Consider the following 21,630-nt stretch of genomic DNA (forward strand, 5'->3'; position numbering starts at 1 on the left):
CCTACAGATATTGAAACTTTTCTAGAAAAATCTTCACTGTCCCAAGCAAGAACATCGTTACCAACCAAAGTAGTACACTCACGAGACTGCAAAATTTGAAACAACTCCTCTCTATCCTCGTCAGATCCTCCTGGAGGCCATTCAAAGGGGTGTTTCCAATGTAAGGAAGGAGCCAAACCTCTAACACGCCCTATCTTATAAAAATATACTGTGTCCCAATCAACAACACTAAAATTTTGATAGAGGGCATCTAACTGAGGATGAGTGGTAAGAATAGGAGGTTGCCCATCCCAAGAGTCAAGCCAAAATAAAGCTTATGATCTCGAATGACAAATCCAAAAGAGACCATCTTTAACCAACTGAGCTCCAAACTTTAGCATATTTTAAATCATGTATCCTCTCCCTTCCAGAGGAAAGCGGTGAACTTCAACCATATCAATATCTAGAAAATACTCATGGGTGAGAATATGAGCCCAAAGATGATTTTGGTTAGTACATCAACACTAATAAAGTTTTGCAGCAAGAACATGTCCATTTAAAATAGCTGATTGTAATCCACAGCCACCCTCCTTTTGAGGTCTACACACCATTTTCCATTTAACTAGACTCCATTTAGAAGTTGGAAGGTTCCCACTACAAAGGAATTGATGGGATATAGCATCAAATTCCTGAAGAAAATACATAGGAGCAGCCTAAACAAAACACCGGTAAATAGGAAGGGCTTGAATAACCAATTTTAATAGAGTCAGGTGAGTAGCAGTTGATAGCCATCAATGAGTCCAATGATTAACCTTCTGTCATAGTTTATCAAGCAAAACTTGCCACGAAGATCTAGGATGTCTACCAATAATAAGAGGAATACCCAAATAAACAAAGGGAAGAGACCTAATCTGAAACCTCAAAATAGCAACAATACGCCTCTGAATAGCTTGGGGAATATTGAAGAAAAAAATGGAGGATATGTTCTCATTAACTTTTTGCCCCAAAGCTGCAAGATACACATCCAAAGCATGCCTAAAAGAAGTAGCTTCTTGAAGATGGGCCTATCCCATAAATGAAGTATCATGCACAAACTAAAGATGTGAAATAAGAGGCAAGCCAACACTCCATTTCCACCCATGAATCAAACCCTCGTGAACACAAAGCTTAAGAAAGCAGCCCAAACCCTTAGCTAGAATGATAAAGAGATAAGGTGAAATATGATCCCCTTGGCCAAGTCCTGTAGAGGTACCAAAGGGCTCTAAAGGAACACCATTCACTAGAACAGAAAAAGAAGCTGAAGTAACACAACTCATAATCTAGTTCACCCATTGTTGGTAGAAAAAATGCCAAGAGGATCTTTTGGAGAAAACTCCATTTGACTCTATCATAAGCCTTAGCCATATCCAACTTAATGAACATTGCGCGCTCTTTTGATGTATGCATAGAATGAGTAACTTTAGAAGCAATAACAATTCCATCAAGAATTTTCTTACAAGCCACAAAATTGCCTTTTTTCTCTGAAATCACAACTGGAAGGTATATCTTAAGTTTGTCAGCAATCAATTTGGTCATAGTCTTGTACACAACATTACAAAGAGAAATGGGACGAAAGGAGTCAAGATTGTCAACACCTTCTCTCTTAGGGATAAGAGTCAATAAAGTACAGGTCAATGCACGAAGCATTTTCTTATTTTGAAGGGATTCCTTAACCACCTCCAAGAGATCCATATTAATAATTTTCCAAATTTTTTGAAAAAATTCCACAAGGAAGCCATCTGGACTTGGAGCTTTACCTTTATTCATCCCAAACACAACCTCTTCAAGTTCAGATATCAAAATTGGATGAAGAAGAGAATCATTCATAGCAATGGTGATAAGAGAAGGAATGCATGAAATAATTAAGTTCTCCTCCTCAGCTGTAGGCTGAGAATCCTTAGTAAAAAGGTTAGAATAAAATTGAAAGGCTTCCTTGGTCATAACAGACTGAGAAGAAATCTGAAGTCCTTTAGTATTAACAAGAGTAAAAATATACCCTTTATTATGATAAGCTTGGACAAAATGATGAAAAAAACTAGTATTTCTATCCCCTTCATGCAACCAATCAATGCGAGCCTTTTGTTTCCAGTAAATCTCTTCCTGAGGTTCCCATTCTTCCACATCTCACATAGCCTGAGATTCTACTTTGCCAAGAGCCTTTGTAAGCCCAGAGTCCTTGATTTGGCAAATAATCACTGCAAGATGATCTAGAGCATTCCTCTTTCTAGACTAAAGGTTCCCAAAGCAAGAAGTATTCCATCTCTTAAGATGATATTTGACATATTTAAGTTTCTTCTCAAAGACAAACATAGCCACACCATAAGCTGGGCCACCTTCTCTCCACCACTTAGCCACCAAATCATAAAGGGACGAGTCTCAGAGCCACATAAGCTGGAATCTAAAAGAAGGGTTCTTAGGAGGTGCAATAGGAGAAGAAGAAAACTTAATCAACCAATGATCAAAACCTCTCCAATCAGTAATTTCAAAACTTATAATTAAGCCACTGCCAACCCAATAACATGAAACAAGAAACCTATTCAAATGTTCTGAGATAGCTTCCTGACGACTCCATCTATTGTTCCAAGTGAAAACCCCATTTGAAGACTTAACATCAATAACAGAAAGAACATCCACCTGGGCTTGAAAAAGATCAGAAGCAGGGCCAAGCTGAGGCCAACCTCCTCTTTTCTCCTCAAGACTTAACATAGAATAAAATTTCCTCCTAAAATCTAAGGAAAATAAGGAGCATAAGAACGCACATACCTAATGTGATCCTAGAGATGAATCTTCTGACGAATGCCAACAGGGGCATAAACATTTGTCACAAGAATAGTCTCACCAGAGTCCATGGCAGTAACCACCACAGAGATTGAGTAATGACTAGAAATCCACCAAAGTGGAGAAATCTTTTGAGGTTCCCAAAACAAGGCCAAACCTCTAAAATTCCCTTGTGAACCAATATTTTGACAATGACTAGTATACCAAATGCGTAGAGCATGCTGATGCATAACCTTAATAGAAACCTTAGTCTCTTGAACACAAAAGACATCTAAAGAATGAATTGCAATCAAATCATGAATAGCTTTTTGATGATAGGTGCTATTCAAACCCCTCATATTCCAAGAGAGAATGATCGTTGAGGGGTTTAAGAAAAGTGAGCATCAATAGGTTTAACAAACCTAGATTTCATCAACAAATTTCTAGTCATTTTTATCTTTTCAAGGTTTGTCTTCTACCCTTTTGAGGAGCTATCAGCAGGACCTTTCTTAAGGGGTCGTTGTTGCACTCCCAATCTATGAGATGAACCCTTATTTTAAGATGAAACTAAAACTTCTCTAGATAAATATGCCAAAACAATGTCATCCTCTATGAAATTATGTAAAGTCACTTGAGCCACTTGTTGTCCCTAAATAGCTTGAACAGGTTCTAGCTCAAGAACTAGTACAACCTCCATACTGACTCCAACACTATTAGAAGTGACCCCATGTGGGACCCCTTCTTCCAAAGCTAAATTCTCTAGCACCTCAAACCTGTTAAAGCCTCCATCTGTATATCTATCCCTGAATGGCCTCTTCTGACTTTGTCCTTTAGCCCTAGTTTTAACAGGTACAAATCCTTCCTTGTCCTTTCCCTGAGGTGCAACCATCATGGGAGCTTTCCCTTTGTCCTCTTTATCCAGAGGAGGAGGGGCCAAAGAGGAGGAATGGGCTTCCTTATGAACTTTAGGGCAATGTCGTAGGAGATGACCATACTCATGACAAAACTGACATCGAAAAGGTAGAGATTCATAATCTAATTGTTGAGTCCATGATGAAGATTCCAAACAAATTTCCATTGAATCTGACAGGGGATTATTTAGATCTATCTCAACACAAATATGGGCAAAATAAATCACCTTTTTATCAAGGGTTTGTGTAGCAACTGCCGCAGGCTTTCCCAAGACATTAGCAATTTTATGTAAAATGTCTTCTCACCAAAACTTCAGGGGTAGGCGAGGTCGACGAACCCAAACAAGAACTCCACAAGGCATCTCTTCAGCTGGATTAAAACCTACATGCCATGGTTTAATAAATAATCCAACCTAATTATAAAAATATGGGCCACCTTCAAAAACTCTATTGCAATCTTCCATATTTGAGAAAATAACTATAAAATAGCTATTTGTTTCAAGCATAATGCCCATATCTCTTTGAATCTGCCAGGAATGCTAGATCCAAGCCTCGAGAGTGGACAAAGGAATGCGAATACCAAGAAACTTTCAGATTAGAGCATGTCTACTCCAATATGAGACATTTTCCATCGAATCAGGAAAAATGACCAAAACTAGGCGATCCTAGGTTCTAGGAAGACAACCATTAACCTTCTTCATATTAGGGCCAATACTCGAATAAAATGTACCTGCTTGTTGTGCATGCATGCTTGAAGAGGACCTGTTAAAAGCCTTGTCCATATGAGAAGGATCCACAACTGATGCCATAGAAATATCTGCCATGCAAAGATGGAAGCCAGAAAAAAACAAACAAAAACTAGAACAACTGCTAGCAAATTGAAAAAGTTCCTGTAGACGCCAAACAAGAACAAAACTCACTACAATAAACCAACAAACTATTCTGCTGCTAAAACGCTTCCACAAAACCCCCACATGCAAACCTACAACCAAGCTAGAGTACCTCCATCTCTAAAAGAGTTCCTTTTTTTTTATCCAAGTATAATGTTCGTGAATATTGGCCCTACTAACAATCTAAAGATAAAAACTAAATATCATAATTTAAAAAAACACAAAATCTAACCACACCAGCAGATGAATCATAAGCGTTTTTGTTGGTTTGCATTAGGTGAAGCATAGTGGCCCTCGGTCTGAACATTCTCCGCAAAGTGAAAAGTGACTACCGATTTTAATGTGGAAGCAGATCTTACCAAGAGAGAAAAGAAGAAAGTGGAACATCGAACGTAACTCCACAAAGTGGGGTATCGACTCTACTGGGGATCGAACCCAGAATCTCTGGTTTCGTAGACCAGCGCCTTATCCATTGGGCCATAGAGTCGACATAGTCACTGTATTCTTAAGAATTTTGGTTTTCTCTGTCCATTTTATGGCTTGCCCAGTCATCTGTACAGAATTCCTTGTGATCATCTAATGAAAGAAAACAAGAATTAAGTGAAAAATGGTGAGGGATGAGCAAAGGATTAATTTCGGCAATGGTGTTTTGCACGTATATTTCATATGGGAACCACAAAATTGGATATTTGCTGCTACATAAAATCCTAGTCTGTCTTCTTCTGTACAGATGACGCATTTTACAAATTAATCAAAAACTTATAAAGAAATACAACGGTCAAGATGGCCGAGTTGGTCTAAGGCGCCAGTTTCAGGTACTGGTCCGAAAGGGCATGGGTTCAAATCCCATTCTTGACATTATGAATTACTCAGTTTTAAAATATAGAAATATGCAAAAAGGATGCTGAGGATATTATGGCGGAGCACCTGCAATGCAATACTATTATGGTGGAGAACCCATTGACAATACCATTAATTTATGTTTTATATGATCTCTATTTTTAAATCAGACTCCTTCACATGTTTCATTTTCATCCTCCATATGTTGGAGAAAAGAAATGATAAATATTTGAACAAGACGAAATCAAATATATGGGTAGGTAGTTTAATATTATATACAATCCACTATTCGTGTGCGAGATTCTCATTGAAGAATGATGTTAGAAATTCAAATTGGTGCTGTGGTGTAGTTGGTTATCACGTGTGTCTTACACACTGAAGGTCCCCAGTTCGAGCCTGGGCAGCACCACTGTTGAAGCAAACAATTTTCATAATAGGCGAGGAATTACAAAGTCGGTTCCAGCAATGCAAATCAGACGGAGAAAATACATTTTTTTGCCTTTTGGACCTTGTATCACAGTGATATCTTATCGTCTGTTATGTAGAGATGACTGTGCACTGGGAAATATGGTTGAGCCATGACGGTAGTTTAACATTTGATGGAATCGTCATGGGTCAAATATGGCCCCGGCTATTCTAGATCATGATCTTGTCACAAATAAAGCAGTGGGAGGCATATATTATGATGGACTAGATATGAATTCCAAAGGGCTGGATAAGCACTACCCATGTATCTTTTCTCCCACGACATCCATAGATGTGACAGGCAATCAACTGAAAGGGGAAACTCCTTCTGATTTGGAATTTTGAACTTTAAGTTCCTCAATCTTTCCATGAACAATCTTAGTGGTCCCATTTCAAATAGTTTTGAAGAACTAATCTTATTGGAATTTTCAAATAACTTATTGGCCAAATTCCTCTGGGCTTCAATCTTTGGATTATTTGGGATTCTTGAACTTAGATAATTAGGAGATTGCTATTAGGATTAAACTAGGTAATTTTTCAGTCAAATTCATTGACTCATTATCAGTAATTTACAATAATTAAGAAATATTGCTAGAAGTTTACTATATACTTTTTGAATCAAATTCATTGATTCATATTTCATAAGTAATATCATAATTCGTTAAAATTAAGAGAATTTAACTATGTAGTTTTTGAGTTAAATGAGTGGATGAGTTTGATTCAAATACTACACATTTAAATCTTGATAGCAATATCACAATTCTTAAATTTGTCAAACCACCACCTTTTAGACAGTATACTCCAAGGAAAAAACTCGCTGACATTGCCGAATCATCATATTTAAGAAATCTAAATCTATGGAATTGTCCACTTCCCAAAGAATTGTTCTTGGTCACAATTTCTTCCTATGCTTGCTCACATTTTAAAGTCTGTAGATGAAGAAGATAAGAGAGATGAAACACTATGGTATCAGATTGGAGTGGGATTGTCGTATGGACTGTGTTTTACAGGGATGGTGTTTTTTCTAGTACTAAGTATGAAGTGGGGAGAGATATTTCAAGGGAGTTGATTTGTTCTTGAAGTTTTAATTTTCATGGATCTGTAATTTCAAGCTATAAAAAAGATCATTTTTACTTGCAATTGAGTGACTAGGCCAATGTCTACCCTAAGGATGCCGACATCAACATTTTCTTGTTAAAAATTACATTCAAATTCAAATTGTATTTTAAATTTAAATTTAATTTAAAATTACCTTTTTATTACAATATAGACATCCCATGATCACTAAATATGTATTAAATTAAAATATTGTTAAGACACTTTATTACATGATTATAGTGAGCACATTTCATCTTTAAGACTAATATATGTAGTTTTCATTAAATCTAGTTTTCATTATTATTGTTGTACTCTAGCCTTACTGTAGCTTTAGCCTCAAGGGAGAACACTTGTTGCATAACAAGTATGCAATGCATTTCTTTTATTAATGCAAAATTTATTAATTGTGTAGTTCTTATATTCTCTCTATGTATATTATGTGGTCATTTTTCATGATCTTACCTTTAATTTTCTCAGCATAAATAATAACTATTAAGGACAAATTTATTGGGTACTTGAATATAAAATATGTGGGTATGTGGAGTAGCTAGGCAAGAGGGATTTTTTTTTAAAAAAAATAGAGGTTTGCTTGTTTTTAAATTTAGTTATTTCTTCAAAAAGATTCTTGACATTTAGTGTTGGAAAAACAAAAAACTTAGTCATTTCTCTAAACAGAGGTATGACCCAGATTATTCACGATCTCTCCCAAAAAATCAACTTCTTGCTTTTTAAATTAAAAAATTAAAACATTTATATCCCATAGGTATGGATGTTCTAAAGAAAGCTCTAAGATAATTGTGCAACACACACTTATCCTTTTGTAAGCTTGATTATAAAATATGTGGGCATGTGGAGTAGCTAGGCAAGAGGGGAAAAAAAAAAAAAGGTTTGTTTTTTAATTTAGTTATTTCTTCAAGAAGATTTATGACCCTAAATTATTGACATTTAGTGTTGGGAAAAAAATAAAAACTTAGTCATTTCTCCAAACAGAGGTATGACCTAATTATTCACCATCTCTTCAAAAAAATCATCTTCCTGCTTTTGCATCGGCAATACAAAAATTAAATTAAAAAATTTAAACATTTATATCCCATGGGTATGGATGTTCTAAAGAAAGCTCTAAGATAATTGTCAAACACCAACTTATGCTTTTGTAAGCTTGAGATGCATAGGTTGAGAAATATATAGTCAGTTGGATAAAAAAATTTATTTGAATACTAAAGAATATGAAGTAAAAAGTTACAAGAAAAAATTATTATAGAAAGCATGCAACAAAACAAACATAAGGAAACAAACCATCAAGGATGAATAACTCATAGCAATGGTACTATAAGAATGTCATAGGTCATTGGGAAATGGGAGAGATAAAAGAATTGTAGTCTCATTTTTCTTTCAAAATGACATTATATGATCTTTTCATTAAACTATGATTTGTAGGGTGTGTTTTCTCTTGGAGTTAAGGCATAATGAATACATTCTTTTTATTATTATTATTAAAAAGAAATCAAAATATGGGTGACTAGTCCAAAGTACAAAGACTTGGTGACAAAGTCACTAGCAATAGAAACATAGTTCACAGACCCACAATCAACAGTTTATACACCCATAACTAATATTAAAAAACTAGTGGTGGACCAAAAACCTACTATCAAACTAGGTCATGTTGATAGAAAAAAAAGGAAAGAAAACCATCCACACTTACTAGGTCATGTTGATAGAAAAAAGAAAAGAAAACCATCCACACTATACAATCATCTAGACTAATAATAGTATCAAGGATGTTCATCATAACAACCATTAAAACCATATTGTAAATGCTCCAAATCTAAGCATGTAGAACTTGAAAGTTTAAAGCACAACAACAACAAAATTAATTAATTAATTAAAAGCATTGAATGAGGAAAACTTCCCATTCTCTTTTGTCATCCTATTTGGGCTTAGACAACAACACATCCATCCAATAGTAAGAAAACAACCACAACAACTTCACTGCATCCTCCTCCTCTTTGTGTTACCCCTTGTCCTTCACTTTTTGCAAAATCTTGAGGGTTATTGCTACAACATGCATGACCTTGACCCCAAAATCAACCAAAGTCATGAAACAAGACTCCATCTCAACCAGTCTTACTCTTCGTCTTCTCAAGCTTGACTAGTCTATCATTTTGCTTCTCCAACTTGGTCCACAAAATTTTCAAGTTCACTTCCACCTAGAAGAAAGAAATTCTAGCTAGATTGGTGAGTGGGAATCTTGGAAAGGGGGTGGGATGGGGGAAAAACTAGTGGGGGAAGGTGGAGGTAGGTGGGAGGTCGTGACTGCCAAGGGCACATGGTTCTATTTCCTCAAAGGGAGGTAATAGTCAAAGGGGAGTCCATAATATCCTTCTTGGTAATCAAGTCCACGACACCCATGATGAAAGTAGTAGAGACATGTGAGGGTTCTTGAGAGGCTTCTTCAATATTAGCAAGAGACATAGTGAGATCATCAACATCCTCCTCAATGTAGTGAATTTGCCCAACCTTTTGTTTATGGTGGTAATGTTTATCTTTTTCCTCTCTATCTTTGACTTAAAATCCAAGTTAACCTCCTTAGGGCTTAATTTTTCTCCCACCTTTTTCTTCTTGTTAGGGTTAGAGGTGAAGAGGTGGGATCTCATTTGACTCCTCGTCAACTCAATACTTATATCTCCTAGGTCAATTTTCAAATTAGAGTTAGGTTTGGAGAAAGACACCATAGTAAGGCCCTTAGCTTTCCTATTGCTAGAAAGAGGGGAAGCTTGAGACACAAAAGGAAAATTGGGTATAAAGGTAAAGACAACCGTTGAGGTAGTGTTAGGTGTAGGGGGTTGTATTAGCATAATGTTCCTAGGAGGACACATGGTTTTATGGAAGTTATACGACCTAAAAATCAAGATCTGGTGGAGGATGTTAATTATTTTCCCTCAACCATACATTTCAGCAGATCCATAATCAAAGATTCTAAATCCATTAATAGGAAGAAAACAAAACAAATTTCAGATCATGTTAATATAAATGATTTAGTAGTGAGAAGTCATAATTTAGTAACTTACTTTGTGCCTGCCTTCTAGAATGAGGTATTTCATTATAAGGTATCAAACATCACCCCAAGGCCCCAACAAAGGTTTTCTACTAAAACCACCATATAAAAAAACTGACCCCTCACCCTCTTTGAAGAATTAGTTCATGTTGGTCTCCTCCAATTTCTTAGTGACCCGTCTCTATTTCTTGCTTGCCATGAATAACTCATTAGCTTGAGTGATGATTTCCTCTCTTATCTCAAAAGTAATTCCACTAATGGTGACACACCATCTTTCCAAGTGTTAACCAATTGCATGGACACCAGCTCATCATGTCCTTCCATGGCTTTCATAGAGAGAAGGAGGCTACCCTTTGTGATACAATCCTATTGTTACTATTTGTTTATGGATAGTCTATAAAAAAATAACTTTCAGTAGCCAAGTGAAAATTATTATTTTTAATTAGTTTAAAAAATCTAAATTTTACCCATTTGTTGTTACTTTTATTTCTCTAGAATTCTAATTGAGCAATGTTGACTAGCATAGTGAGGAAAAAATTAATATTTTTGTTGTAAAAAGATATAGCTCTAGAATCTAATTCAAGAATGCATTGTACATGACACTTTGAATTAGTGGTCAAATGTAAAAATGCACTATCACGTGAAGTCTTAAAACTCTATAATGACAATCAATGTAGTGAAGTCAATATTATCTTGTACCTGTGTTAAGAAGGCTTGATGGATATGACCATGTTGTTAGCACTCAATGAACCCAAAAATCAAATGCTTATGTGATGGCACTATTGAATTCTAAATTAAAGGAAAAAAAAATTAATATCAAGATAAACATTGAAACATATAATGACTAAACAAGTCACCTTCTCCCTAGATAATGAACAACCTCTCAATATTAAGAAATCAACAAGTGGGTGTTGGTCCAAAACTATTAAACTACATGAATTTCTAATAAATTTCCTAATTATCTAAAATTTAAAAATGCACTATTCAAACATAATTTTTACTCAATATTCTAATTTGTTTTTCTTTTGACGTATGAATGAAAAATGTTTTAAAATTTATAAGTATTTTCTACTCAATATTTCGATAAGGTATATAAAGTAAAAAATCTTCATTTCAAATCTGAAAATGTAACAAGCACTAAGAAAAGTTTGGGAAGGGCATATTTGAAATGTTTTCCATAACAACAGTCTTCAAATTTTGACAATTATACACAATTTTGTCTTGGGTCAAATTTGAAAGGCATTAACATTTGGCTTTCTTCCTGGAGTTTTCAAGGTTTACAACAACTTTCATCCTTATGCATAAATCATTTTGCACAATTCGAAAGAAAATAAATAGATGAAGCTAGATTAATTAAAGCCTCTTGTCCAAATAGACTAACACAAAATGGACACATAATCAATGGTGAGAGAATGCATGTCCCCCATTAGTTCTTATCAACCCTACAAAAAATCTCGTGGACAGTGTATGGTAGATACATGTGCACTCCAGACACCACTTTTAGATTTAATAATTTGCTTAAGGAAAATAATGTAAATTCCAAGATCTAGAAGCTCAATGGACAACACAAGAGAGGAAGACAAAATATTGATCAATTGATTGATTCAATAATGATAAAAAATATATAATGAATACAATGAGCTTTCAATATTTAGATGAATATAAAGTAGACATTCTGAAATATATAGACAATGCATCAATGCATGATAACTATGAGTGATGCAAGATATAATTTATCAATCACACTAGGTTTAATCACATGTCCACCAATGGTGGATAATCATCCAATGTACAACAAAGAAAGTGTAACGAGTGCAATAATGAGAGGGTGATCATGTGATATGAACACTAAAGATATGTTTCAAAAAATGAAAAAAATAGAAACATTATTTCTAGATGTTGTGTAGAGAAACCTTTATCTTCCTTCTTGTTAACTTATACACAAGAGCTTTGAACTCTTGGAAGTGATTGAGAACTTGATCATTCGTCTTCAAGAAATATATCCAAGTCTTCTTAGAGAAATCATCAATAAAGTAATAAAGTTAGAGGCTCTATACAATCTATCCTAATATTTTAAACCTATTGAGGTCATCTCAAAGGATAATTTAAGGAAATATTAATTCTAAAGATGTTGAAATAAGTTTTATAAACCCTTGATCTTGTTTCATTTTCCTATGTGAAATGCTTTCTTCCCTCAACCTTGCTTTGAAACCACGTGAAAATTCTATTGCATTTACTAATTAGTAATATGCCATCTACAATAGAATATTTGACTACTCAAAATAAAATATTGAATAATAACACAATTGCAACCTCACAAATTTAAAAATTAAAAAGATTACACAAAATAAGGAGCACAATATTTTTGGATGAATTATCCTTGCAAAATCCATAAAGGGAAAACTACTATTACAAATGAGGAATTATATTAAACTTCGACAAATTAAAAGATAAATAAATTACTTTCCTCATATTGGAAGAGCTCCAATATTTTCCCAATTTCTTCTATTGAGATTCCACCACTACTATTCCCACACCAATACTATGCCCTTGTTAACATTGCAAGAGTATTTTCTAACACAAAAAAATAATTTTCTATCATTGCAAATGCTTCTCAAATTTGTGTTCTCCATATGCCCATTGACTGCCTTTCATACTACTCTAATTGGAAACCAACGACTAAGCTTTAGTCTCAATCAATGGGTGATATCAATAATAAATTAACAAGCCTTAACCAATTAGTTTCTAATAGTTTGCAAAAAGATCAATTAATTAATAAATAATTATCCCCATTCCCAACAAATTAGTTAGAAAATCAATTATTTACTAAAACCCAAAAAATGGATGAATAATTTTCCACACTACCTCAATTAACATAGAGAGTGTAGGATATTTCCACTCAAGTGATTGTTACCAAGATACATGGTATGCAAAGAGGAGAGAGAGAGAGAGAGAGGATGGAATGGTTCTAGTGATTTGATTTATTTTAAGTGGGAGATGGACAAGAGAGGAAAGATTTCCTAGACATAATGTTAAGCCTCCATTTAGTTCATTGACATCAAGATCAATCATATTAATGTTGGCACTCGTGCAAATGGTACTAAGGATAGTCTTTCCTTCCAAATCGTTTCTCTCCAAATAAACATTAGTGAGAGAGTAAAGGTTTGTGAAAGAAAATGGAATGTTGCCACTTAGTTTATTCAAAGCTGAGTTTGTTTCTTTGAGATAAGATAGTTTTCCAAAGAAGGAAGGAATGGTACATGTGTTAGTCCATTGTCACCCATGTTGATGCTTGCAAGAAAACTTAGGTTGCAATATTAGATATGACACCTTCTACAACACTAGAAGACATATCAACCATTAGAACATGACTAGTGTTGGGATGATAGGATATGTCCCACTATAAGAAACAATCTATTCCTTTTATCCATGAACTCAATTCAAGATAATAGTGATTTAAGCTAGATTTTAAGTGTAGAAGATGTATCTATGCATTTGAAAATATGAACTAAATATAATTATTTTCTAAATTTATTAATTATATTAAAATCACATAAAAAAAATTATGTGGTTTTTAATATAAAATAAATTAAGTATATGGTCACTTTAGTGCAGATTTCCAGTGCAATAGCCAAGGGTGAAGAAGATCACCAACTTCCCCTTCCTTACATCTAGTACATTTTTTCTTTCCTTACCACTAACTAACAACATACACTCCAATAATAGTAAGCTTAAATATTAAGTCCATAGCCATTGAGATTGTATAGATCCTATGGTAACAAGTGATAGAAAAGTTTGAAACATTATAGGTGTTGATGTTTATCATCAGTGGTCCAAGTAGGCAATAATGCGAATAAACATGTTTCTCACATCTACTCTATAATTGAGAGAACTTTCTTCTAACAAATTCTTTCAATACACACACACACACACACACACACACACACACACACACACACATACATATACATGTGTGTGTGTGTGTGTGTGCACGTATAGATATATAGATCATTAAGAGGCCAAAGCCAATTATTATTATTTATTAAACACAAGTAGATTTGAACCCAATACCTCTTTGATAAGAGGCTCACAATTTGCAATTGTGTTGTAGGCTTTTGCCTATTCAATAGATATTTTTATTTAAGTAATCTAAATAAATAATTTATTTTATTTAAGGACTACCATGTCAAGTGTTTATGTTCCTTTTATGAAGACCCTTCTCAATTCTTATCATGGCTTTGATGGCGTTGTTACTCTAGTTGATGTGGGAGGTAGCTCTGGATTTTGCTTGCATATGATCATAGAGAAGCATGTACATATGAAAGGAATCAATTTTGGTCTCCTACATGTTATTCATGGAGGTCCTTCCTATTGGGGTAATCATTCAAAATTTTAAAATATTTCTATTTAAATTATATGAAGAGATATCATTAGGGTTACAAATCCAATTTAAACACTTGAAAAGTATTGTTGAGTGGGCAGTTGATGAACCATGTCAAGGTAATCTTCTACAATACTAAATTGTTTTTTTCTTTTTCTTTTTTGGTTTGGAAGTGTGAAAAATGTGGGTGAAGATATGTTTGAGTCCAATCCCTTAGGGGGTGCCATTTTCATGAAGGTTGGTTGGGTTTCCATATAATTAAATGTCTTCTTTCCAATACATGGAAATTCACTCCCTGATTGTCAATTGGAATGCAATGTTTTGTAGTGGGTTTTGATAACTTGGAGTGATGGAAAATGCATTTAAATTCTTAAAAACTGCCATAAATCTCTGTCAGAAAGAGGAGGCAATGTTATTGCTTGTGAGCCACTTTTACCCAGAAATACTGATAACAGCCAGAGAACAAGAACTTTCCTTGAATTTGACATTTATGTAATGGCAATGTATAGTCTAGGAGGCAAAGAAAGGACGGAGGAAGAATTTATGAATTTGGGTACTGTCACAAGCTTCTCAAAGTCGAAGGCCTTACATCTGGATCCATTTTTTACTGTTTTAGAATTTGAGAAGTAGTTCAACTTTGAAGATGCAAATGAAATGTTGAAGATAAAGAAAGGATATGAATATATATTCACATTTTTAAAACTGCTAAATAGGCTTTATTTTTAGTTTTGGATTGTGTTTTTTTTTTTTGGGGGGGGGGGGGGAGGAAGGGGGGTCTCATATCAAGGTTCTAGCCTATGAATTTGTACTCTTCAATTGTATACAAATGTACAACTATATATATATATATATATATATATATATATATATAACAACTCATAAACCCTACTTGTCTACCTCCCTATAACTATCTTTATTTAAGTTCATAACAGGAAAACAAATATTTCAAAACAAAAACACTTTCAAAATTTAGTCATGCAAAATATAAATTAATTTAGAGTATTCTTTATTTATAAAATGCATTCTAGTTATACAAAATAATGAATTCCTACAAATTTACTATTGGTTAAAAAAATGAGTATGTTTAAATTTAAATATATATATATATTTTAAAATTAACTTTATTTCTTAAGAGCGCACGCGCGCACACACACACACACACACACACACACACACACATATCATAATTTTACAATTTATAATTAAAATTTATAGAATATCATCAAAAACTTGAGTTTTACACACACAAATCCATCTTATTTACTATCATGTCTCCCCGTAGATCTCCCTATCCTTGTTTTAGTTTTCTATCAATTTAAAATCCAAAACAAAGACAACGTTATAGAGATTGTTAAATGTTTCCTTCTACAAAATATTAATTACTACACATTTTTATTACATTATATTACCTAAATCATTTTGATTTAAATAAAATGTACAAGTATACACAAAAAGCTAGCTTTTAAGATTTAACATTTGCCACTAAGCGATAGCATTTCTCACATACTGTTTCAAATCTAATGCTTCCATTTAGTTGTTTGTTTTGTAATAGACCATCTAAGATCCACTCTAGAAACATATAAAATTTGTTTAGGTAATTTAACTTTTCTTAGTTTCTATTCTTTTTAATATAAAATTTGAAGTAATTGAGATGGTTCATTTTAAATCTATTTGAAGTTCTTAATCTGAATTAATTTGTAGTTATTTATTTCTAATAGATCATAAATATACATCAAATGTTGATATTATGATATTATTATGTCTCTTTGTCATAAACTTTGTTTGTGTACTTCCCTATCGTTACATTTACATACACCTCTCTCTCTCTCTCTCTCTCACACACACACACACACACACAATTTCCTTCTTTATTTTTCTCTCTAAACCACTTCTTATCTCCCTAGACTTGTATGTGTATTTTTATCTAAGTATCTATCTCTATATATATAAATATTCTCTCTTTCATATATCCGTGTCTCCCATGACATGTTACTTTGTTATTACAAACTTTTTTTAATGTGACAATGTTTGTGCACGTCTAGAAAAATATCAATATGAACAACTAAAAATTTTTTGTAATAACAAACAACGTCTAGAAAATTTTTATTTATATACCCGAGAGATCTTCGTCCAACTTCATTCTATTTCTGTATAGGCGACAATAATGCTACAAGATTTCTTGTACTAACATTTAAGTTCTCATATTTTATTATTACAAATCCTTTACACTTGCAATCCTCAACTGTGATATAAGATTGAAAGATTGAGAGATCAATCTTTTTACTAGCGGAAGAGACTTTAGAAGCCTGAAACAAAATGAAGCGTTTGTACACATCCCCTCTGAAGTTTTCTTTCACCGATCTCCTCTGCATACTCAGATCAACGTGAATAGCTTCTCTAATCATCAAACATGAGTTTTCATTTGCAAGAGAGCGTCGATGCCAGAGAGAGTGGAGGAAATCAAACGAATGGGAATCCTGGGTTGGGATATTAATTAGTGTCAAGGAAGAGGTGATACCTAGGTGATGTAAATGTATGAATAGATAGGTGATAGATGAATGTGAAACATACATGTATGATATATACAAACATGCAATGGATGGATATTGTGCTTTATAATGACGTTTAAAAATGTATAGAGCAACCTTTATTTTGATAAAATCAAATATGATATTCAATGTACTGGCCTAATGTGACTTTGTATTCATCGTTGAACTTCAGAATTTGTTGAATAAAATAATTTTTCTTATTTATACTAGACATAATAGAACCAGTTGTAGGGGCACCTCTTTCTATTAATTTTATATTGTTTAAATTCATTTCCGAAATGATTTATTTATTTAGTCATTGGAACCATATTGTGAAATGGTCTATTTATTATGTTATCGTAATCAGGATCATATGAAATTTGTAATGAAATTTCGAATATGAATAGGAAGGGACAGAGGAAGATAAACAGTTGTAATTGTTTCAGGTTGTCTTTAAAAGAAATACATTATTGTAATAGCGGAGAGAGATCAATAGAGTGGAATAATGAATAGGTTGTGAGAGGAAATTGGGCTCTTTGGTTTTAACCAAAGAGCCATTGATGTTTTGTTGACTTTGACATTAAATGAAATGTATTTTTATTAAGTTTTTATGTTTCCTTCTGTTGGCTTTTGATCTCTGTCATGAAGGTTATAACAGTGAACATGAATCGGTTTCTCTCTATTGTTATTTGCAAGAAATGTAAATGATTTGTTTTATGTCATGACAATCCGAAGGAATGGTAATGGAAATGGTTTTATATAAAAAGATAATGAGACAAACAGATTTGAAGATTACTCAATGCCCTCTCCTCATCAGAACCTTATCATAATATTTGAGAAAGCTTCTCTTAGCATAAATTCTAGTGCTTAAAAAGTATGTATGACCTAATAATATGCAAGGGACAAATAATATACTAGAAACCATTTCAACAAACATAAGGAACTTTTTTTCTATGGGAAGATTACACGAACATCCCACATAAACATCTTACAATGATAAAGACCATTTCCCATTCTGTTTATTTCCCCCAAAATACAACAAGATATAGAAAGATGAAGATGATTCCAAACTAGTATTAGAATGGTAAAAATGATTTACCAAAATATATGTTCCTAGATAGGATATTGCATATTTTTGGAGGATGCATCCACTAAATGGTATATTACTTTGGATAATGGTGTATGTATTTAATTAGGCAAAGTTGTAGTTGTAATAATTCAAGAATGAACTTAATTCAAGAAAACATTTAAACTAGAACTTGGGTGAAATCTTACTCCAAAACCCACCACACTAAAGACATGAACTATGATGCTTTTGTCCCTTGTTGGATAAGTAATTATTCAAATATATGTGAAGGAATACAATTGGTCATGATCATGGATAATCATTAGGAAACATATGTTATTTGTGTTCAATGAGCATCAAGAATTGTGAATTCTTTTCTAAGGCTATTAATATTATCACTTCCAAAATGTTACAATTAATGCACAAACATTTATTTGTAAACGTGAATGTAAATAAACTACAAACTTGCTACGCAAAGACATGGTGAGATGTGAAATGCATTAGATGAGGATGCAACTAAATTTAGTGACCATGTTTATTATGGTACCATACCACATGCAATCAATGATGTTGCTTGGGTTGGCTAGTAAGTGGAAAAAAATAGTGGACCTCTTTTGAGGATATATTTGATCTTACATGAAGTTTTAAGAGTGGATATTCTACCATGAAAAGTATATAAAATAGGAACGGCTTAAACATCACACACTAAGCTTAATTCCTAGACCAAAAGTGTTAAATAGTCAAAATTGATTTTTTTTTCCCAAGCTTAATTCTTCCTCTAATGTGTGATGTTTAAGGGTAGCCTATAAAATACATGTAATAGGAATGGCAAGCACTTAACAACCAAATTTCTACCGAAAGATGATGATTGACCAAAGTGCAGAAACTTTATAAAAAAAATCTATTGGAGTCATCATTGAATTCATACACCTTTATCCACTGTATTATATTATCGTTGATACTATAAAAAAACCATACATCACCCAGAAACGTAAAGCTTTCACGAAAAATCACAAAAACAAGATACTTTTAGCAACCTAGCCCACTACCTACATATCTATATTAGAATTAGCCGATAGGCTTTCCCATTGAGGTGAAATTGTCTCTGACCCGAAATTCTTTGTCAGAAAATAATTTTGCCGGTGATGGTTTTTGTCTTCAAAGTTTCACGCCTTTTCACTTTGTGACAATACATTGAAGCCTCCTTCCGCCCGCTAAAGGACAGTTCATGACCACCAACATGTACCCTATTTTTCCACAGCGACGAATTGGAAGCCGGATGGAAAGATACCATCCACCTCAGCTTAGCACCAGCGAATCAAAAACTGCGGATCCTGGCACTATGGCCATTATAAAGGTAGGGCTACGAGAGAGTGCGTTTAGAATATCTAGGCCGGGAAGAACACCATGCTTAGCTTTTTTCTGCCGCTAGGCGTGAGCCATAGAATAGTACTCTTCCTCCAAATCCACGCCACATCCCACTGTCCAATCAAAGTAATGGAGGATCTGCGCAAGTGCCAACTCGACAGTGGAGAGGCCCAAGGAAATCCCAGGGCATCCTCTTCTTCCCGTTCAGAAAGGCAACAGATCGAAGTCCTGACACTTACCTGTATTCAATGTACTCAACCTGTATTCCACCAACGCACTCTACCACCCTACTAAGCTTGCATGTCATCCACCCTCACTCTGTATTGAGCATACTTTGCTACGTTTATAAATTGGATGTATTTGAAATAGATTAATAGAACTCATTTTTCAGCTTCTCCTGTGTCCATATTTTCAATTCTTCTATCTTCTCTCTACTTTCTCATTTTTGAGCATTAATCAGATCAAATTGGAGAGTAATCCTAGGAGAAATATGCTTCACCATGGAAGACTCGCGCCTGTAAATACCTACCTGATAATTCTCAATGTTGGCGAGAATGGACATCTGATAATTTTTCCCTATTGGCAATATGTCCTGCAATAGTTTTAGAAGATCAGGATGCCTAACAAATATTTTTCATTGCAAAAGATGTTAATTTTTAATCCGTCTCCGTCACAAAAGAGAATGCATTCATTCACTATTGGTGTCTTTGCAGATATGATCATTAGTATCACTAATACAAAGAAGGTAAAATCTCAAGCTCCCAAATTTCAAAAGACTCTCAACCATTTCCGTTGTGGCATGTATGTGCTTCATCAAACAGTAATAGAAGATTACCGCTAATAGTAGATTACCAAAAACATTAAATAATTAGATGAATGAAATAGCATGATTTTCTTTCACACACAATATGTATATTAAATTACAAATAACATGACAAATGTACATGATTTATTTCCTAAAATGCCAAAATAGTTTCAAAATAATCAAATGAATAAAACAGTAATAGAAGATTATCAAAAACATTAACTAATCACATGTGTGAAATAACATGATTTTCTTTCATAGTAATGCTTTTGCAAAATCTATATATTAAATTAAAAATAAAATGATATTTCTTTCCCAAAACTCTAAAATAGTTTGGGAATGAATGAATAAAAATGTGTATTTCACGCTACTCAACATGATTAAGAAGCCTTATTCCTTCTACAAGAGTTGAAAAAACTCACCCAACAAGAACATAATATTTGTGTAAAAACACCATATTACCTCGTAAGAACAGTGTAACCCTTGTTGCATTTCAACAACATAATTTGTGGCATCATTTTGTTCGGAATGACTTCCAATCAGTACTATTTTGCAACTCAAATGCAACCCTTGGCCCATTTGTACAACACGTCCATTCCATGACATTCATATATTCATTTACTATATATTTCGACCTTGAGCCACAAGTCATATAAAAATATACATACACAATGTATATATACCAAAAAAACATATATACATGCCCTAGCCCATAGCCCTTAGGACAGATCCCACAGACATAGAAAGAAGACTAAACATAAAATAGACAAATTCTTTGTTGGATTCATCATAAATAATATGCTGAGTTTTAACATTTATGAGGAAGCACACCTTAATGTCTTCAGAGCTCTGGTGTAGAATTGCAATAGTAGTAACAAGAAAATTTATAGCAACAGAGAAAATAAAAATAAACAAATTTAATAATACAGTTTTGTATAGAGGACAAAGAATGCTCTATTCTAGAGCAGAGTAAAAGAAATAACTTTATTGCAACAACTCTATCATGACTTAATACAAATTACATAATTTCTGATTTTTGAACAACATGTGTATTCTCATAAATTCTTGTAAGATTAACTATAAAATAACTAAGAGTTTAACTTCCTAAAAATGGAAATCTCTTATTAACTTAGCGTAGAAACATTGCATTAGCATCCATGATTAATGGCTAAATGAATCTCAAGCGGATGCAACAAATTTATTATATCTTAATCTAAAATCTACTTGATTAACGATAACGAAAAAACAAGGATCTGAGAGTTCCTAAAATCATGAAATGCATGATAATGAATTCTCCAATCAATACTAAATTTGCATGATATCTATCATCTCATTGAAGAGCAACATTGGTCTTCATCTAGTTGGTGATTTCAATGCATGAATGTAGTGATTGTATAGAATGCCATCATAGAATAACTTGTTCTCTATAGAACACAGTGAGAATTCCT

At 33.6% G+C, this 21,630-nt stretch overlaps 3 non-coding genes and 1 pseudogene across 3 annotated transcripts; 3 read left to right on the top strand and 1 right to left on the bottom strand.

Moving 5' to 3' along the window:
* The window catches only part of LOC149578194 (nicotinate N-methyltransferase 1-like), a 28,984-nt pseudogene extending 13,939 nt beyond the window's left edge, over positions 1–15,045 (top strand).
* On the bottom strand, positions 4,991–5,063 carry TRNAR-ACG (transfer RNA arginine (anticodon ACG)). Its single transcript has one exon. It is a non-coding gene; the product is annotated as a tRNA-Arg (tRNA).
* Positions 5,354–5,434, top strand: TRNAL-CAG (transfer RNA leucine (anticodon CAG)). Its single transcript has one exon. It is a non-coding gene; the product is annotated as a tRNA-Leu (tRNA).
* On the top strand, positions 5,752–5,825 carry TRNAV-UAC (transfer RNA valine (anticodon UAC)). Its single transcript has one exon. It is a non-coding gene; the product is annotated as a tRNA-Val (tRNA).
* Positions 15,046–21,630: the final 6,585 nt, after the last annotated feature.

This window comes from Cupressus sempervirens, chromosome 1 (genome assembly GCF_028749045.1).
Source record: "Cupressus sempervirens isolate cs-2001-9-10 chromosome 1, ASM2874904v1, whole genome shotgun sequence".
NCBI lineage: Eukaryota > Viridiplantae > Streptophyta > Pinopsida > Cupressales > Cupressaceae > Cupressus > Cupressus sempervirens.